Source organism: Triticum urartu, chromosome 6A, assembly GCF_056163025.1.
Source record: "Triticum urartu cultivar PI428250 chromosome 6A, HENAU_Tu73, whole genome shotgun sequence".
NCBI lineage: Eukaryota > Viridiplantae > Streptophyta > Magnoliopsida > Poales > Poaceae > Triticum > Triticum urartu.
Window position 1 is genome coordinate 176597415 of NC_141878.1, and position 15159 is coordinate 176612573.

Sequence of the window (15159 nt, forward strand, 5' to 3'; positions counted from 1 at the left end):
AGTGAAGAGACTACCACGGTCTGAATTGATCTCTAGTGGGACACCATGAAGTGACACTATTCGAGAAATATATAAGTCAGTGATCTGACTACCAGTGATACTCTCTCGAACAGGTAGGAAGTGAGCCACTTTGGAAAGACGATCAATGACTACGAAGATGGCATTATTCCCTCTCTTGGTCCTGGGAAAGCCGGTGATGAAGTCCATACCAACTTTATCCCATTTCCATTCAAGAATAGCTAAAGGCTGAAGGGTGCCAGCAGGTCTCTGATGCTCTGCCTTCACGCGACGACGAACATCACAGTTAGCAATAAACTGAGCGATTTCTCTCTTCATCCTAGTACACCAGAACCTCTGGCATAGGTCCTGATACATCTTAGTACTACTGGGATGAATCGTGAGAGGAGATTCATGCACCTCCTTAAGGATTAATTTCTGAAGATGCTGCTTCTTGGGGACCACCAGGCGATTCCCGAAGAAAACAACACCCCGATCATCTATAGAGAAACTACCAGCAATGCCCTTGGCAATGTTTCTCTTGATCCGGGTAATCCCCGTATCATGCCTATGGGCTGCTATGATATGATCCACAAGAGTAGGCTTTGCCACCAAGGTAGAAAGGAATCCGTGAGGAGCAATGTGACGGTTAAGCTTACAGAATTACTCATGAAGAAGTGGTTGGCCCTGCTGCAACATGAGATTGTTGCAATAGGACTTACGACTTAGCGCATCAGCCATGACATTCCCCTTGCCCGGGGTGTAGGTAATCCCTAAGTCGTAATCTGAGATCAATTCCAACCAACTTCTTTGCCTAAGGTTCAAATCTGGTTGGGTGAAGATATACTTGATTCTCTGGTGGTCGGTGTAAATCTTGCAACGTTTACCGAGAAGGTAATGTCGCCATGTCTTAAGTGCATAGATTACAGCTGCAAGCTCTAGATCATGTGTAGGATAATTATCCTCATGTGGATGCAACTGTCGAGATGCATAGGCAATCACATGGCGATCCTGCATAAGAATGCAACCTAGTCCCTGTCGTGAGGCATCACAATAGATAACGAAGTCCTTAGTGAAATCCGGTGGCACAAGTATGGGAGCGGAAGTCAGGCGTCTTTTCAGTTCCTGAAAACTGTGCTCACACTGTGGGGACCACTCATTTTTATCTTTCTTCAGAAGTTCCGTGAGAGGTTTGGCCACTTTGGAGAAGTTCTCAATGAAGCGGCGACAATAACTGGCTAGGCCAAGGAAACTCCTAACTTGTTTAACTGTTTTAGGTGGAGTCCAATCAAGAACGGCCTGAACTCTCTCGGGATTGACATCAATGCCCTTACCGGTGATCACGTGGCCTAGGTAGGTCACTTCTGGCAACCAAAATTCGCACGTGGAGAACTTGGCATAAAGGCGGTGCTCTCTGAGTTTTTCTAGCACAAGTCTAAGATGTTCAGCATGATCTTCCTCGTTCTTCGAGTAAATAAGAATATCATCGAGGTAAACCACGACGAACTTATCTAAGTACTCCATGAAGATCGAGTTCATTAAGCGGGAGAATGTAGCTGGAGCATTGGTTAGACCAAAGGACATGACGGTGTACTCATACTGACCATAACGAGTGACAAAAGCCGTCTTAGGAATGTCCCCATTTCTGATCTTGATTTGGTGGTAGCCTAACCTCAAATCCATCTTGGAAAAGACTGAGGATCCAGCGAGCTGATCATACAGATCGTTGATCCTAGGGAGCGGATACTTGTTCTTTATCGTGACCAAATTAACGGGACGATAATCTACGACCATCTGGTCCGTACCATCCTTCTTCTTGACAAAGAGGACGGGGCAAGCCCAGGGAGAAGAACTAGGACGGATGAAACCCTTTTGCAAGGATTCATCGAGTTGTTTCTTAGGCTCAACTAGTTCTAAGGGTGCCATCTTGTAAGGTCTCCTAGAGATTGGAGCGGTTCCTGGGATAAGATCTATGACAAACTCTACATCTTTGTCAGGTGGAATACCTGGCAGTTCCTCTGGAAAGACATCCGGAAAGTCACGGACTACCGGGATATCTTCAAGGTCTGGAAGAGGGCTGGCATTAAGAGAATAGAGTTGACGCTTTGCAACTCTGGTGGAGACAATGACTATCTTGCCAGATGGATGTGTGAGCTGAACAGACCTGGTGTAACAATCAATCTTGGCATAATGAGCTTTCATCCAGTCCATACCCAAGATGATGTTAATATCTATAGACTTGAGGGCTATAAGTGATGCAAGGAATACAAGTCTATCAACAAGGATTTCATTACCATGGCTTATTCTGGTAGTTTGCCATCTAGACCCTGTAGTTTGGATTTCAAGTGGAGTTGGCATATCACAAAATCACATGTCGTGCAAACGAGCATAGCCTTCAGAGATGAAGGAGTGAGATGCTCCGGTATCGAACAGAACCGAAGCTGGATGGCAATTGACAAGGAGGGTACCAAGAACGACATCCGGATCATCATGAGTGTCTTTAGCTGTGACGTGATGCACACATCCACGTTCAGTCGGAGCTGACTTGACACTAATCATCTTGCGTGATGGCTTACCACGGCCAACAGACTTCTCAGGCTGGGGTGGAGCATAGTTGGTTTGAGAGCAGTCACGTGCATAGTGTCCTGGCTCTCCGCATGTGAAACAAGTCCCTGAAGTAGGACGTGGACCCGCTTTGACAAGCGGTCTACCAATAGGCCTGGGTGGAGCATACTGCTGAACTGGGTGAGGTGCCACACAAGATGGCCTTGGTGTATAACCGGGTGGAAGAGCAGAGTTCGGGACCCAAATCCGGCGTTCTGTGAAGTAGAACCGGAAGAAGAACCCAAATCACGGGTGTGCTTACGAGACTCCTCGTAAGTGAGTTGAGTTGTTTCTGCGTTGATGGCCTTGTTCACAAGAGCCTGGAATGTGTTGCAATGATGCAAGTGGAGATCACGACACAACTTGGGGTTGAGACCCTTCCGGAACCTAGCCTGCTTCTTGGCGTCCGTGGACACCTCTTCTGTAGCATAGCGTGCGAGGTTCTCAAACTCTCTACTGTAAGCATCAACAACCATCTTACTCTGAGTGAAACTACAGAACTCTTCTCTCTTGTGGTCAATGAGAGCCTGAGGAATGTGATGATCACGAAAAGCCTCAGTGAAATCTCTCCAGGTGGTTATCTGGCCAGCTGGAAGCATAGCCTCATAGTTCTACCACCAAATACTAGCAGGACCTTCCAGATGATAAGCAGCGTAGGTGACCTTGTCACTTTCAGCTACATTCGTAGAACGCAGCTTGTGTGTGATACTACGGAGCCAGTCATCTGCATCGAGTGGTTCAATGGAATGATGGAAGGTAGGTGGTTTCAGACCAATGTAATCATAGATGGACGCTGACTCTTTGTGCTGATGGGAGGTGTTCTCCTCAATACGTGCTAACAAGTGGTTAGACTCTCGCTTGTTCTTCTCAACCTCTAACATGAACTCTGCCAACGAAGACTGGTCGGGAGGATCCTCATCCCTACCATCTCCGTGGTTCCGGCTGCGGGCAGCAGAACTTCGGTTAACCGGCAACATCCTGATGAACCAACCAAGGAAACGAGGATGGATTCAGCATCATCATAAGGATGTAGATTATAGTACGAGAAAAATACTATCTCTTGAACTCCTAGGAAAATTCCGGCAACATAACGGCAGTAAAATGCTCAAAATGAGACATCCTGCAAATGATGGGGTAGCATCAAACTCAACAACATCACCCAAGGTTCTGAGATATTACTAAACAAACTACACCGGAGGTACTCAAACTGGGATATGACTCAGACCAACCAAACTTTAGAGACTATGGAGTAGTAACACGTGATCCTAATAGACGGAAGAGAAAGCCTAGTTCCTTAACCCCGTAGGAAAGATAGGATGACTTAGATCAGAAGGCATGAGGTATAAGGAGTAAAAAGAGCCTTACGTTACCTTCCATAATCAATTCCCCTACATAACTAAAGAATTTCTAGACTCAACTTCGACCAGGTTGGCTTGGAAATCCTACAGGCAGTCAGGCTCTGATACTAAAGCTGTCGGGACCCCGATTCTAAGTCACACCGATCTAGCATGTAACACCTCATATCACTTTGCGGCCTCACGCACGGTATCCCCACGGGTGTCGCCTTACCATGGCCCGGGACCGTTTGCGCCTTTTGGCTCACGTATATGATAGTGTCGCTAGCATCCATATGACAGAGAACCCGGGCCGACATGGCTAGTCGTGAACCCAAAGCGGCACAGACCTATGGAGACAGGCATACATGAATCACACCGAGCATGTCGGTCAACAGCGAACGAATCCGGGCTGTAGCGGCTAACAGGACTCCAAAAGTCACCGCGTGACATTTCCCCGAAGGGACAGACATAGGAACGAAGTGGAACACATGCCGGCCAGTCAAGTGTTCTGAGCAGTAGTGCTGGGCTAGCAGGACTCCGGTGAACCGGGCTGTAGCGGACTACTATGGCTCAAGGAAGCACCAGACTACATTTCCCCATAAGAGAGGCTGCCAAGGATAAACAACTAGATTGTCGGATCCCACACATAGCAATACACGTCACACGTACGCATAACATGCAAGTATGTGCTGTACAACATGGCATCACAACATAACACAACTCATATAGATAAAGGCTCAGAAGAGCCACATAGCATCAATACAAACAGGGGTCACATGACCCATCATTCAGAGCATACAAGCAACGGAAGCATTACATGTCTGAGTATAGACAACTACAAAAGAAAAAGGCTGAGAAGCCTGACTATCTACAAGTCCACCCAAGGGTGCAAGATCGTAGCTGAGGTAACAAGCTACTCGTCAAAGTCCAAGCGGTACTACTAGTGAGACATATATCTCACCTGCAAAACATAAATAAAGCAACGTGAGTACAAAGGTAATCAGCAAGACTTACATCAGATAATATCATACATGCATTTGTATCAAGAAGGTAATGTGGGGTTTAGTTGCAGCAAGCCATTTTTGACTCAGTGGCTATCCTGTTCTACGACAATGAGAAACTTCTTTGAGGGGAGGCAGCGCACACGAGTCCACTAATCACCACATCAATACACTACCATGGATTCATCCCCGTCTCTCCTACGAGAAGGCCATCCATAGCACTCACACTTGTCTTGAGCATTTTAGAGTATCCACTTCAAGTTGTCTATGTACCATGTAAGCATCCAAGAAGTCCATAACCGAGGACACGGCTATTCGAATAGATCATGATAACCCTGCAGGGGTGTAGTTCTTCACACACGCTCTCACCACTTATCACCATATACACTTCATGTATCTCGGCAACCTTCAAGCGGAAGCCTGGCGAGGGTGTCGGCCACGACCTAACTAACCACACAAGACTCTAGTCCAGGTTTATCGCCTATTCGGGTTCCATCCGCAAGGAGATCCGGCCGGGGTGTCGCTCACGGCCCCAAACGATGTGTACAGGGTTCCCGAGCGCACCATCCGGGTGCCACTCGGTACACCGGGCCACGGTGCCTAGTCTGTCCCAAGTCCACCCTGCCGGGTGCCACTCGGTAGAAAAATAGCACTACCTACAAACACCAGAAACTAGTTGCAACTCCTAGACAGAGATCAAGTTGGTTAATAAGTCGAGAGGGGTCGAGTTACCGGAACCCAATGTGTGGTAGTAGCTAGTCATTGGACAACTTACACACAACTCGGTTCTTAAGGACGGTCCAAATGAGACAACCCACCATGTACTCCTACATGGCCTCTGACCGCTACCTTTACCAAATCGTGTTCACACGCTTAACTCTCGGCATCAGAACATAGCGTAACACTCCAATCCATTCCCAATGAATCAGACCTGACACAACTCTAAGCAATAGCAGGCATGGCATGGTAGAAGCATAACATGGCTCAATCAACTCCTACACATGCTAGTGGGTTTCAACTATTTACTGTGGCAATGACAGGTCATGCAGAGGAATGGGTAACACTACCGCAGCATAAAGTAGCAATTGAATCGTTGTTGTCCTAATGCAATAAAAGAGGGTAGGAGCGAGAGAGTGGGATTGTATCAGAATGAACAAGGGGGTTTTGCTTGCTTGGTAGATCAACAAGGGGCACTGCTCCTCAGACGGGTACTCTGGATCGGTCTCCGGAACAGGACCTATCGAGAAGGAACGGTGTCGGCAATCAATACACAATCATATGCAACAATATGATGCATGAATGTCGCATGAATATGTGATGTTGTTTGAGGTAATGCATCTAGCATTTATTTGGTTGAAGTCCATTTGAACCAAAGGTTCAAATGCAACTCCAAAATAAGCTCTTATAAATGCCATTCATGTGTTTTCATATATACAACATGTATAGGTTGGTTTTTTTCATACATGAAAATGGTACAGATGGATAGATTGAATTTTTCTGATCATTTTTCATATATAAATTATTTCAATCTGAGCTACGGTTGAATTTCTATGAATTTTTGAAGTTTTGAACACTTTCTGGAATTTCCTGATTAATTTTAAACCATAAAATGAAATATTGCGTCAGCATGACGTCATGCCTGCCTCAGCGAGTCAACGTGGCTGACCGGGTCAAACCTGACGTGTGGGGTCCACACGTCAGTGACTCAGTTAGTTAACAGAGGAGTTATTCCTAATCTAATTTAGATTAGTGGCTATGGGGCCCACTGTCAGTCTCTAGGGGGGTAGTTAGTGCCTAACTACGATGCCATGTCAGCCCGCCGGAGTTCTGGCCGACGGCGACCAATAGCGCGGCGGCGACTCGCCGGAATTGTGCTACGAGCGGCGTCTGGACGCGCGAAGACCACCTGGGCGTAGCCCGTCGTCGTCCGCATCCAGGGGAGCTGGTGGGAGGCTGCGGGGGCGCCGGAGCTCACCGGAGCGGGGCTCGAGGCAGCGGCCGGAGTTCGGCTCCGGGCAAAAACAGGCTGCGGGGCACGGTAGGGCGAACCCGCGAGTGCTACGGGTTCCTGGGAACGCGCTGAGTGCGTTTATGGGTTCGGACGCGAGCGGCAGTGTCTAGAACGACGGCGGTGACATGCGCGGCGGAGCCAAGCTCTCCGCCATGGCGGAGATGCGTCCTGGAGCTCGCGAACACGAGGGAGAAGAGAGGGGTTCGGCGCGGAAGCTCACAGCGATCACGTTGAAGAGGTCAGCGGCTCGGGGGAAGGTCCGGTGCGGGCGGAACGGCGAAGCCGATCGCCGGCGTCCGAAGGAAGAAGACGACGGCAGGGACGGTGCTACGGGGCTTCCGGCGTCACGTAGGTTGGTGGAGACGAAGAGGAAGGTGCGGCGGTTCTTCTGGAAGCATCGAAGAGGCGAGGGGTGGAGAGGGCCGCGGCAACGGCAAGCCGTGGCGACGGAGGCTTTCGGGGGGTGAGAGAGAGGCATCCAGGGGAGGAGGGAGAGCGAGAGGGAGTGAGAGTGGGCCGAGGGAAGTGCGTGGCGTCGTCGGGGGCCTCCAGCAGCGTGCGGGGAAGCAGGAGGTGGCCGGCGTGTGCTCGCGCGCGGCGAGCGCATGCCTCTCATCCTCCTGGCGCCAGGAGGACGATGACTGGTATCGGCAGGAGGTGGGCTGGGCCAGCTTGCTGGGTCTGGGCAGATGGGCCGCCAGGTTAATTGGCCCAGGTAAGCTCCTTCTCCCCTTGTTCCTATTTTGTTTCTGTTTTCTAATTTTCTGACATTTGTTTCTGATTTAGTAAAATACTAAACCAGTTTATTTTCTTCTGTCAATTTTTGTAGGAACTATTATGATTGCTCCAAAACTCTGTCGGATTTCGGGTTCCGGCAGACCCTTAAGGTTCGAACACTAGGGTGCGCGCGGAGATTACGCCTTCTACCTCTCCGTCTCACAAAGATCTAAACTACTGAAAGAACTGCACAAGGGACACAAGGTTTATACTGGTTCGGGCCACCGTTGTGGTGTAATACCCTACTCCAGTGTGCGGTGGGTGGATTGCCTCTTGGGGATGATGATGATGAACAATACAAGGAAGAACAGCCTCGCGAGGGTCTGTTCTTGGCTGGGGCGATGAACTGCTAGGAGGAGTTCAGCCACCTTTCTCTCTGTCTCTATGCCCCCAATCTCTAATTGCTCGACCGTCGTCTCTCTCTATCTCTCTAGCCAACCGATCGAACTCATCCCTTGCTATGTGGGTGGCTGGTCCTATTTATAGCGGCCCTGGTCCTCTTCCCAAATATTGAGCGTGAAGGGAGCCAACAATGGCGGGCTAATTTGAAGGGGGGCAGCAAGTATCAACTATCCTGACAAAAGCAGTCTTCGCCTGCGCAAAGCTCTGGTGATGACGCCGTCTTGGGGTCCATGGTGACCTCCATCTCGTAGTCCTCCTGGCCTTGGTCTCGTTGCACCGAAATGGCAACCTTTGCCTGATGCCTCGGTACTCCGCGGCTGCGCTTGTTCCCTTTGCACCAAAGAGGAAAGGAGGATGCTACGCGGGCTGGAGCCCGCCTGGCACCCCGAGTCGTCACGGCTTGCGTCACGGGCACCTCGCGAGGTACCCCGCCTTGATCTCTCCACCTCCTCATGAGCCAGCCTGACGAGGCCGTGCCTAAGGAAGGTCCGTGTCATCCGCCCCGCGAGGCTTGGCCCCTCGCGAGGGTCTTGAGTCTTGTGTTGGTGAAGATGGGTCATGCTGGGCCCCCTTTTGAGCCATGCGGCAGGCCGCAAGCAGGCAAGTCTGGGGACCCCCGTTCCCAGAACGCCGACAGTAGCCCCCGGGCCCAAGGCGCGCCCGGGCTTGGCCGTGCCGCGAGGTGGAAGGGCAAGGGCGAAGCGCCGCGGGCCCTAACAGCCTGCGGCCTTGGGCGCTGCGTGGCAGCTGATTGGACGTGGGTGGCACTATTCCCACAGGCCCCCTTATTCCGCGCCCCGCTAGGTGGACTTGCAGTTGTACACAGCCGCTCCCCTTCCTATTGCTCGGGCGTCCCCTGTTCTTCCTTCCTTCGAACGCCAGCTCCTGCTTCCAATCCAATCTCGAATCTTCCCCCTCCTTCCTATCGCCATGGCTCCGACGAAGAAGGAGAGTGGGAAGAAACCCGTGCCTCCGCCTTGTGTGCCGCCATCGGTGGCCCCCACCGTCGGCCAGTCGGCCATACTTGATCGAGAGTGCCTGGGCAAGGTCAGCTTGGCTCTGTCCACCATCTTCAATGAGTGCGGGAGGATGACGGCCTGGCCCGCGCCCCACTTCTCCATCAACAGGATCGCTACCGAGGTCCCATGCTTTGAAGACGCCCTGTGGGCGGGTCTGGTTCCCCCCTTCTTTGATTTCGTCAACGCCGTGCTCTCCCATTATCAGATCCACATGATGCACCTAAGTCCTGAGTCCATCACCCTCCTTTCGGTCTTCGCCTTCGTTTGCGAAGCCATGGTGGGCATCCCTCCTTTGGTTGCCTTGCTGCACCACTTCTTCTCGCTGCATCTCGTCGACCCTACCCAATGCTGGGCGTGCGTGAGCTTCGCTGCCGAGCCTGAGACTGCGGCCTCTGGGATTGACTTCAAGCTCCCCCTGCCCACAGTTGGGTTCCATGAGCGGTGGCTGTATGTGGACGCAGGGGTGCCCAGCCCCCTGCTATCGGAGCCGACCTCGCCTGCTGTCCCCAGTTCGGGTTGGGACCAGGGGACGCTCGTGAGCCCCCGTCTCGTCTTCGTCTGGAGCCGCTTCGCGCTCCTGAGGAAGCTCGGCGTGACAACGCCCAAGGTGGTGAAGGAGTTTCTGCTATGCCGTGTGGCTCCTCTTCAACGCCACTCTCGCCGAATGTGGGCCTTCCGTGGGCGCGAGGATAACTTGAGGCTCCAGGAAGAGGACCTGGCTCCTGAGGTGCTGAAGTCGGTGCTCTTGGCCTTGGCCGGGGACCCCAACCCCGGCAGCGTCCGGCAGGGAGGGGCCTTGCTGTATCTCTGCCAGAGCAGGGTCGACTTCATGAAGCAGATGCCCGTCTTTGATGTGTGGGGGCTGCACCCCGCCGGCCTCGAGGGACATCGCGAGAATCCGATGGTGGTGACTGCCCTTCCAATCGGCCAAGGCGTCTCCTCCTCAAGTGGCGGAGCAGGGAGGCAGGAGGCGGCGGAGGACGAGAGGGCTCCTGATGAGGCGACAGCGCCGCGTGACGCTCTCGAGGGGACAACTCCTGGGATCGGTGCTGCTGAAGCTGAGGGTGGCAAGCAGCCGCCCCCAGCGTCTGGGGCTGAGGCTCCAGAGGCCTCAGCCGCGTCTTCTGGCGAGGTGATGGGCGGCACGCGCCAGGCAAGCGCCCCTGACACGGATCGCTCCGATGCTCCGTCTTCGTCGCAGGTTGATCCTTGCGCTCTTCTCTTGGGCCGCTTCTGCGTGGACTTTGAGGCCCTCCGGAGGAAAAGGGAGGCCCTGGGTGATGACATCCCTTGTCGCGTGCTGAAGCGCAGGAAGTACTTCGCCACTGACGAGTGAGTCTTCTCCCTTCCTGGCTCCTGACCCTCTTGTTGCTTTCACTAATCCTTGCTCTGCAGGCCCCTTTCGGCCGAGCCCACGGAAGTAGCCGGGGTGCCGCCTCCTTTGGCTTCGCCTCCTCTTCCGTCTTCAAGTGCTCCGGACAGCTCTGCCCTTGTGGTGAGGGTGACTGAAGGGGTGGACCATCCCGAGGTGCACCACGGCCCTTCAGTCCCCCCAATTTTCCTTCGCGGGCCCTTTCGTGGCATAGCCAGCCTGCCGTGGGCTTCTCGTCTGGTCGCGGATTGCGACTGGTTGAGGCACCCCCTACGCCCTTCATCTGGAGATGGCCTGGCTCCAGGCTGGGCTTCTGGTGCGGCGCGCCCGACCGTCACGAGGGTGGCAGCCCCCAGCCCCCTGCCCGGAGGGGGAACGATGATTCGCGGCTCACGGTGCTTGCTTGGGGCAGATGATGGCGTGGAAGATGTGCTTGAGCGCGCCTGGGAGCGCCGCGCTCGCCGCCAAGGGTTCCTTCGAAGGGAGACTGACGCGGTGAACCTGCTTGGGGGAGGAACTTGCTGATGAAGACGCACGCCTGGAGGCCAAGGGCCTGCGCCTGGCTGCAGGGAGGCGTGAGTTGGAGGCCGCCATCGTCCTCGCGTGCCGTCAGCATGATCTTGATGATGAAGAGGCGAACGCGTCGCTAGAGGCCGCGCGGGTGGCCCGATCCCAGGCTGCCGAGGAGGCCTAGAGAGCTGACCGGCGGCGAGAGGCGGCGGAGGAGCGGGCTCGGGAACTTCTGGCCTGGTGCCACTCACTAGAGGAGCAAGCGGAGCTACGCGAGTCGGCCCTTGCATCGATGAGGGTGGCCTCCGGCGACCCAGCTGAGCTCCTGAAGCGTGAAGAAGCGTTGACTCTGGAAGCTGCCGAACGCACCCACGAATACGAGCGGCTGGAGACGAGGGAGCGCTTGGTGACACAGGCGGAAGACGAGGTCGCCGCACGAGAAGCTCGTGTCCTGGAAGAGGTCGGACGTCGGGTGGTGATGACGCGCCAAGACCTCGAGCGCGAGTTCGAGGGGAGGCTGGAGTTGATCCGGGTCGAAGCTGAAGGGAGGACCGCAGCCTTGAGGGTCAAGCGGGAGGAGGCAACGCGGCTGGCTGACGCCTCGCGGGCCGCCCTTGAGGTAGCGCAAGGGGAGTTAGCCGCCTCCCAGGCCGAGGTGCTCCATCTCCGCCAGCGGGTGGAGGAGGCTGAGGGCGTCACGCGCCAGAACGCGGATGAGATACGTCAGCGGCAGGTCCTGGAGCACGTGCACGGCCCCATGCTCGCCACGCTCCAGGAGAGAGCTAGCGCAGCCTTGGGCAACATTTGTGAGGCGGCGGTCGGCGAGCCGCACACTGCCAACTATGCTGGCAACCTTCAGTTTTTCACCGCCGTGGTGACGCAGCTGGAGGCGCGGTCGGCCAGGGCCGACAGGTTGGTGGAAGAGAGGAGCCGCGCCCTTCTCGGGCGCGCTTTTTCTCGTGTCTTCAGTCATCTCCTGAACATGGATTCCCGCTTCGATTTTGACGCCGTCATCGCCCCAGTTCCCCAGGCCGTCCGAGGCGATCTGGCGCATTGGGTGGAAGACAACATGGACGCCCTTGTCAAGGCCTTCTCTTCGGATGATGACGACGTGATCGTGGCCGCTGACGAGGGTGGTGCGGTGAACGGCCCTGACGCCGCTGGTGGCGACGCAGACAACGACGGCGAGTTCGACGGTGCCAGCGACGGCTCGGGAGGTGCTTCCGAGGACGCATTGGGGGATTGGTCTGACTGAGTGTGTATCGCTCCTGTCTTTTTTACCCTGCATGAATAGAACTCAGGTTTTTGACCTGATGGCTGTGAAAGCATTTTGGGAGGGGAAGCCCCTCATGCAAAACCTGTGTTCATCGTATTGGTAATTGTCATATTGCGCGAGCACCCGCGCCTGGTGGTTGGCTGGTTTACCTTTGTTTCGCGCAAGCGCCGAAGCAGCCTGTGGAAGGGCGTGACGTCTTGGGTGCTCTTTAGCTAAATTCGTAGGATATGAGAGTGTCGCCGGCGGGAAGCTTCACAGGCGTTGGCCCTCTTCACAGGCTCCGGGCCTTTTCCCAAATGCGATAGCTTCACAGGCACTCGCCTTGCTTCACAGGCTCTGGGCCTTTTCCAAACGCGATAACTTCACAGACAATCGCCTTGCTTCACAGGCTCTGGGCCTTTTCCAAACGTGATAGCTTCACAGGCACTCGCCTTGCTTCACAGGCTCTGGGCCTTTTCCAAACGCGATAGCTTCACAGGCACTCGCCTTGCTGCACAGGCTCTGGGCCTTTTCCAAACGCGATAGCTTCACAGGCACTCGCCTTGCTTCAGAGGCTCTGGGCCTTTTCCAAATGCGATACCTTCACAGGCACTCGCCTTGCTTCACAGGCTCTGGGCCTTTTCCAAACGCGATAGCTTCACAGGCACTCGCCTTGCTTCACAGGCTCTGGGCCTTTTCCGAACGCGATAGCTTCACAGGCACTCGCCTTGCTTCACAGGCTCTGGGCCTTTTCCAAACGCGATAGCTTCACAGGCACTCGCCTTTCTTCACAGGCTCTGGGCCTTTTCCAAACGCGATAGCTTCGCAGGCACTCGCCTTGCTTCACAGGCTCTGGGCCTTTTCCAAACGCGATAGCTTCACAGGCACTCGCCTTGCTTCACAGGCTCTGGGCCTTTTCCGAACAGGACAACCTCCGCAGGCTCCCGAAAATCCTCCCGAGGGGGGGGGAGCAGCGGCAGTTCGGGTTGCGCATGAGCCAGGCCTGACCCGACTCGCGAGGGAAGGCAGCCGTGACGAAGCGGTAACCCGAACACGAGAAATGGCTCGAACGAGAATAATCACCCCTTCCCCGAACACACGCAAATCTCAAATTCGAATCCAACTTAAATCCAGCGAGGGAAAGATACAACCAAAGGGAAAAGCAACGAAAGCAAACAAAAGGCCGCGTCCAGCACCTAGTCTAGTCTTGGACGTCTTCTCACCAGCGCGGAGCTAAGTGCTGCCACTAGGCGTGGGAGGGAGCCCCAGGGCCTGAGGCCGGCACCCTTGAGACTCCGGGGCGTGTACAACCCCACTCATTATTACGTGAGATTGTCACGGGGCGGCGAGCTTCACAGGCACTGGGCCTTCTTCACAGGTCCTGGCCTTGCTTCATATCGCCAGACGAGGGCCCCGCCTTGCGCCACACTCTAGTGCCATCAGCAACGACCGGAACCCAGGACGCCGCCCGATGGGGTAGAGCGGTCGCCAGCGGTTCCCCCGACGACCACGGGTCCTCCGCCAGGGGCAGGCCCTGAGGCACCTCCCCAGCAAAGGGCCTACCTCCTGAGAACACCTTGCTCCGAACGCCGCGGTGGTGATGTCGGGTCCCTGCCCCTCTCCTGCAGCCCCCTGCGCCCTCCTCCCGAGGGGTAGGAGACTGTGGGAGCGGGGCAGCTGCTTGCCGCGGCGACCTGCACCTCCTGCGATCCATGGTTAGCGTGTACCTGCTCCTGAAGAATTAGCGGTGCCCGATAATCGTTGCCTCCAGCGTGGCCAGCGGGACCGTCCCAGGGCTCCTGGAAAGGTTCAGCTTCTAGCGCCTCGTCCCCCCAGTTTGGGCCGAGGAGCGAGCCTTGTCGGCTCTCATGAGGGTGTCCTTGGTCCATCACGAGGGGCATGTACTCCTCCGGCGCCGTCATCCCGAATGCCACGCCGTGATGCCCTGCATGCCACGCGGTCCCGCCTGCCACGCCCACTGCGAGGTGGCAGCGCGGCCGCCTATTGGGGTCGCGGGTCGCGTTGAGTCCTTCTTCTTCGCGGGCCGGGGGCGGGGGCAGCGCTGCCGCCGGTCCGGCACTGACAGCTTCGCTGGCGTCCGAGTAGCCTTGGGGTCCGCGGGCGCGCGCGGAGCCCCCGCGCGGGTCGCCCTGGGCTTGAGATGGGAGCTGGGTGGAGAAGGGGTGAGCCCCCGAGGCGGCGAAGCCCAGGAGCACCGCCACTCGCTCTAGCAGCATGTCGTGGCCGCCCTCCAGCAGTCTGCATCACAGCAGCTCTCGGGCCACCGTGAGAGTGGCCCTTGAGTTCTCCTGCTCTCGGCGGGTGTACGGTGTCGTGGTCGCAGCGTGGTTTGAGGCCCTTGCTGCCGACCGTGCCTGCCGCAGTGTGAGAGTTGTTGAAGTCTGTCCGCGTCGCCCGCGGCCCGCAGCGCCCTGCGGACGGCGAGCTGCCTTGGCACGGGGTCGCCCGAGGCGAGCGGTTCCGCGTGGGCGGGCCACGCGGCCCATGGGTCAGGGTTGCCCTCTTGGTCACTGGGCATGGTGATGATGAAGCGACGGGTCACGGAGCGGTGGAGGACGAATTCCGGCGCACCCCTACCTGGCGCGCCAAATGTCGGATTTCGGGTTCCGGCAGATCCTTAAGGTTCGAACACTGGGGTGCGCGCGGAGATTATGCCTTCTACCTCTCCGTCTCACAAAGATCTAAACTACTGAAAGAACTACACAAGGGACACAAGGTTTATACTGGTTCGGGCCACCGTTGTGGTGTAATACCCTACTCCAGTTTGCGGTGGGTGGATTGCCTCTTGGGGCTGATGATGATGAACAATACAAGGAAGAACAGCCTCGCGAGAGTTTGTTCTTGGCTGGGGCG